Below are 5,923 nucleotides of genomic sequence, written 5' to 3'. Positions count from 1 at the left end.
AGTAGTTTACTGTTTTAATACAAGTAGTACATTTTTTAGTTTATGAAAGTACACACTGATGTGTACTCTCAGTAAACTACTAGTTTCGTAGTTTATACTGCAAGTGTACTTGTAAGTTTTCTTTAAGTAAACATAACATTATACTTTGCACTTAACATGTAACATTATTATTTTTGCACTTGAAAAATACCTTTAACTGTACTTTAAATTTAAAAACATGTTATTAGCTTCATGCATCCTTTTTTAATCTTAACACTTGAATGTCAGTAAGTTTCATAAAGAAAGGCAACATTTTAAACAAAAAAGTAGAATTAGAGTAAATTGATTTACACGACCAGTGGACTAGCCTACAAAAGAGTTAACACAACTACAAGACAAGTATACAGTACTTTGAATTCTTAATTATTCTTTTAAGCAGGGTTCACCAATCTCGGTCCTGGAGGGCCGCTGTTCTGCAGAGTTTAGGACAGCGGCCCTCCAGGACCGAGATTGGTGAACCCTGCTTTTAAGTATATCTGGATCAAAAGATTGAGTTCAAGTACAGGCCAAATATACCTGGGCCCGTATTCATAAAGAATCTTAATGCAAAGAGTAGCTCCTAGTGACAAAATTCTACGAAAATTCTTAGAAATGTGGCCGTTTACTCTTAAAATTAAAGAAAAAAATCCCAGTAAAGAAAAAAGTAATTCAGAAAGCATCTTAACCCTTAAAAGAGGTCTTAAGGTCAAAATTGTTAGGAGCACGGACGAGGACTTTTAAGAGGCTGAAGACTTTCTTCAGCAGAGGAGAACATGGCAGAAAGAAGAAGGAGAAGAAATCTGTTGCAGACAATGGATGACAGTGAGTTAATAAGACGCTAAAGATTAGATCGTGCATGGATCATGTTTGTGACTGATCTTAGAGACGCGCTAACATCTCCGACAGCGCAGAAATGCAATAGCGCCAGAAATGAAAGTAATCACTACATTACGATATTTGGCAACTGGGAAAATGCAACAATGCAGCAGTGTGTAATGTACACAGTCGCATGTAATTTCAAAGTGAAGGCTTAGAATAGACAAATCACAATTTTTTTCCTTCTTGGACTACCAGCCAATCACAGTCTTCAAAAGATTGTGTCATACATAGCAACGGGGTCAGCCCCGCCTCCTCACTAAGATGAAAGTTTTTGTCTTTTCCTTGCTCAGAGTTGTTCTCAGATTGGCCCCGAATCGCTCTTAAGCTAAGACTCCTACGTAAAAGTTTTTAAAGGAAAACTCCGATCAATTTTAACATTGAGCTTATTTTTTTGTAAATTTGGAGTGCTGTTGATACAGAGAACAACGACAAAAATCGGTGTTGCCTACACCATTTTATCCACTTTTTAAAATTTGCACCCTGTTGACTTCAATGGGGCAAGTTTTAAACCTGCTTTTAGCCTCTTAACATCCTTGATGTGTCATTACAAGTGCACAGCCAATGTGAGTGATTCCTTCAGAGTGAACGCGGGTCAATCTGACTGCAGTAGATGTGAAAGATATGGATAAAAATGATAATAATTCAGCCAGCGCTCACATGGCTGTGCACTTGTAATGACACATCAAGGATGTTAAGAGGCTAAAAGCAGGTTTAAAACTTGCCCCATTGAAGTCAACAGGGTGCAAATTTTAAAAAGAGGATAACATGGTGTAGGCAACACCGATTTTTGTCGTTGTTCTCTGTATTGACAGCACTCCAAATTGAAAAAAAAATTAGCTCAATGTTAAAATTGACCGGAGTTCTCCTTTAAGCAAAATTAAGAGTTTTCTGAGAGGATTCTTAGAATCTTTATGAATACGGGCCCTGGACTTTTCTCTCAGTATAAATCAAGTAGGCCTACACTGAAGTGTAATTTTAAGTATATTTCTGAGAAGTACATACAATGTAGACTGAAAGTATACTTTCTTATTTTAAGTTTAAAAGTATACTAAGTGTGAAAAACACCAAGCTTACATTAGCTACTGCTACTATTCCCCACCAATTCACAAGCACAAGAGAAAAAGTATTTTGTACTTACATTGAATACCCCTGGAACTCAATGGAAGTTGATTGAAGATGGTATAGTTATAGTGTTGTTATAACCAGTCAACTGAACCAACAATCTTTTCACAAAACTGACAAAACCTTGTCAAAATCCATCAACATTCAGTGCATGAGCTACATTCTGACATTCTAACTGAAAGTGGGTGAATATCAAAATACATGATAGAAACATTTTGTTACACCAATTACAAGTGTTTTTATTACAACATTTGGCCCTGGACTAGGGTATTCTATTTGTCCATTCTATTGGCTCTATTCTATTTTGAAGACTTGTGCTGGCTGCACAAGTCTAATTTAAGGCTCTCACAAATAAATAGTATGGGTATATTATACATTTGCTGAGTCATCAGAGTGCCTTGAGTATTGAAGTTGTTGACTTTTGTGTCCGTGGTGAATATTGACAATATCCCTAGCATGAGCCTAAACCAGATATACACCAGATTTCAAAAACGGAATTTATCTTAGGGGTTAGTAACTTCATGAGCTGAAAAAAGTGATTTCGCTACCACCCCTGCACTGCTATAGTGATTTTTCTAATACTAGGGGTGTATACCTTGCCAAATAACAATGATAGCATTTTTTCCCCCGATGATACCGATCAACCCCCCTGGCTCATGGACTACATGTCTTTCGGAATTTTGAGAGTAGCCTACAATTCTATTGAGGTTCTGAGCCTGCTGATCAACTATTAGTGAAATCCTCACAGATCCATTGATTTTGGTTGGATTTTTATGATTTTTTCTGTGGAGTGAGTATACTGTTTGGTGAAAAGAATGACATATTGACTGATGTCATAACTTGGGGGAATAGTTAATTGCCAATGAAGTAAAGATGAAAATATTGGAAAAAAGTGAGAAAACGCCTAATTTTTTGCATTAAATTGATGCAAAATCATGTAGAAATGTGTTTTAAGAGTTATTTTTTCAGTGGATGTTGTCAGCAAATGCGTGCGTGCGTGTGTGCGTGCGTGTGTGTGTTCAGGCGCAGGTCCTCCATCTGATCTGGAGTGTGTGTGTGTGTGTGTGTGTGTGTGTCCAGGCGCAGGTCCTCCATCTGATCTGGAGTGTGTGTGTGTGTGTCCAGGCGCAGGTCCTCCGTCAGATCTGGTGTGAGTGTGTGTGTGTGTGTGTGTGTCCAGGCGCAGGTCCTCCGTCAGGTCTGGATACGGCCCGGATCCGGCTGACTGCAGTAACCCTCGGGATAAGCAGAAAGACTAACATTAGCGTAGACGCCATTCTTCTGATGATGTAACGAGTACATCTGGTGTTATGGGAAGAGTTCCCGGATCCGGATCCGGCTGACCTGATCTATGCAGACCAATAACCATCTAACTGATCTGAATAATAGGAATACATAATGAGGAATGTGTGTGTGAGAGTGTGAGACTGTGTGAGTGTGTTAGTGTCTGAGTGTGTATCTGAGTGTGTGTGAGAGAGTGTGTGTGTGAGAGTGTGCATGTGAGAGTGTGTGAGTGTGTGTCTGAGTGTGTGCATGTGAGTGTGTGAGAGAGAGTGTGTGTGTGAGAGTGTGCATGTGAGAGTGTGTGAGTGTGTGTCTGAGTGTGTGCATGTGAGTGTGTGAGAGAGAGTGTATGTGTGAGAGTGTGCATGTGAGAGTGTGAGTGTGTGTCTGAGTGTGTGCACATGTGAGTGTGTGAGTGTGTATCTGTATGTGTGTGTGTGTCTGTGTGTGTGTGTGTGTGTGTGTGTCTGTGTGTGTGTGTGTGTGTCTGTGTGAGAGTGTGCATGTGAGAGTGTGTGTGAGAGCGAGAGAGAGAGAGAAAGAGTGTGTGTGTGTGAGAGAGAGTGTGTGTGAGAGAGTGTGTGTGTTTTGGAGGCAAGGCATTTGCTGGACACTTTCTGATCACTATCGTTCTTCTAACGTCAATCAACTTGGACATGAGTACGTCACATCAGGCTAGTGTTGAGGAGTCTCTGAAGGTGTTTCTGGGATGTGTGTGTGTGTGTGTGTGTGTGTGTGTGTGTGTGTGTGTGTGTGTGTGTGTGTGTGTGTGTGTGTGTGTGTGTGTGTGTGTGTGTGTGTGTGTGTGTGTGTGTGTGTGTGTTTCAGGATCTGAACTAAAGCCCGTCAGGACAGGAGATATTTCACTCATTAAATCATCATTTACCACAACTGACTGAACGCTATCAGCTCTCCCATAGCACGGGTGTTTAACATTAACACACACACACACACACACACACATACACACACACTCACACACACTGTTCCAGTAGATCATTGTGTGTTTTACTGATCTGCAGCTGTTTGTGGCAAATGCGTGTTTGACTGAAGTTCATGTCTCTCATCATTATTGCACGTGTGTGTGTGTGTGTGGGTGTGTGTGGGTGTGTGTGTGTGCGTGAACTGTTGGAACCATGGGCTCCCGCAGGGAAAATCGTATCAGAAACCATAATTATAACCATGAGATGAGCAGGAATGGCTGTTGAGATGGTGTGTGTGTGTGTGTGTGTGTGTGTGTGTGTGTGTAATTACTAGCACTAGTGGATGGTTGACGTAGTGATGTGATCCTCTAGCACTGAGTGTTATAAGTGTGTAAGTGTGTTATATGTGTGTAAGTGTGTAAGTGTGTTATAAGTGTGTAAGTGTGTTATATGTGTGTAAGTGTGTTATATGTGTGTAAGTGCAGCATCTGAGCTCCAGAAAGGAATGATTCCTCAAATCATGTGTGATGTTGACAAGACAAATCCGTTTTCAATTAATTTCTTTTTTCTTTTTTTTCCACAATATGATGTTCTGAAGAGAGGAACTGCACAGGTGAGGGTTCGGCAGATCCAGGCCGCCCTGCTGGCGACTGTTGGAACTACACACATACATATATATTAGTATTTTATGCAAATAATTCATTATACTACAGTAGTTTTTCCACAATAATTTTAGGTTTTATCATGAATATTTTGATAATATAAGTCTCAAATCTTTCATTATAGTCTACTGTAGCATTTCTTCCCAGATTCAGAAGTGTGTGATATATTTGTCTTATTAAAATGAATGTGAATGTTAAAGACTTTTATAGACCAGCAAATAGCAGACACGTTTCCTTCTGATACTGATCGTAATATGATCTAATAATGATCTATTTTTTAGCTGGCGAGCTTTAAATATAGTAGATTTGAGAGTATAATAAGACAAGATTAATGAGTGTGTTATTTGGCAGAGGAATATTTCTCAGTTACATAATTACAGAAACCGCACTGCAGGAATGTGGAGTCGTGTCTGTGACTCTTCACTTTAATGTGTTGAACATGTTTTAATGTGTTTGATGTTCTGCGTGAAACACACTTTGTCTTCAGCAAATGTCCAGATTTGTGGTGAAGATCTTCCCTCTTCTTTCAAGTTCTGCTTTACTCAAGATTTTAACGATCAAATGCTGGAACTATTTAAAAGCAAGTTATATTATACATCATGAATGGAATGCAAAATGCCTCGCATCTCTTGCAAAATTAAACTCTGCATTCAAAATATCTCAAAAGCACACATTTGTCTTATGTTGCAAACACCTTTGCCATAATATTATATTTTTTGGATATATCATACACACAGTTATTCAAAACCTAAAGCTCTCCTTTCATGAGCTCATATTTATATCAAGTAATCGGCTGAGAGATTCACGGTAAACACGAACGCAAACTATTTATTGTTTTACTGTAAGCATTTGTGGTTGTGAATACAGTATTACACAGTCCGAAAAACCTATAACTTGACCTTTGACCTTTTATATTCCTATTCTAAAGCCATGATTGGCTGGTGTTCAGTAAAGCGATGAGTGTTTGCACATGTGAGTGTGTGTGTGTGTGAGGAGTGTGTGTGAGGCTCTGATGAATTAGTGTGGCATTTTGAT

Source organism: Squalius cephalus, assembly GCF_949319135.1.
Source record: "Squalius cephalus genome assembly, chromosome: 14".
NCBI lineage: Eukaryota > Metazoa > Chordata > Actinopteri > Cypriniformes > Leuciscidae > Squalius > Squalius cephalus.
Note: the sequence above shows the minus strand (reverse complement) of the source record.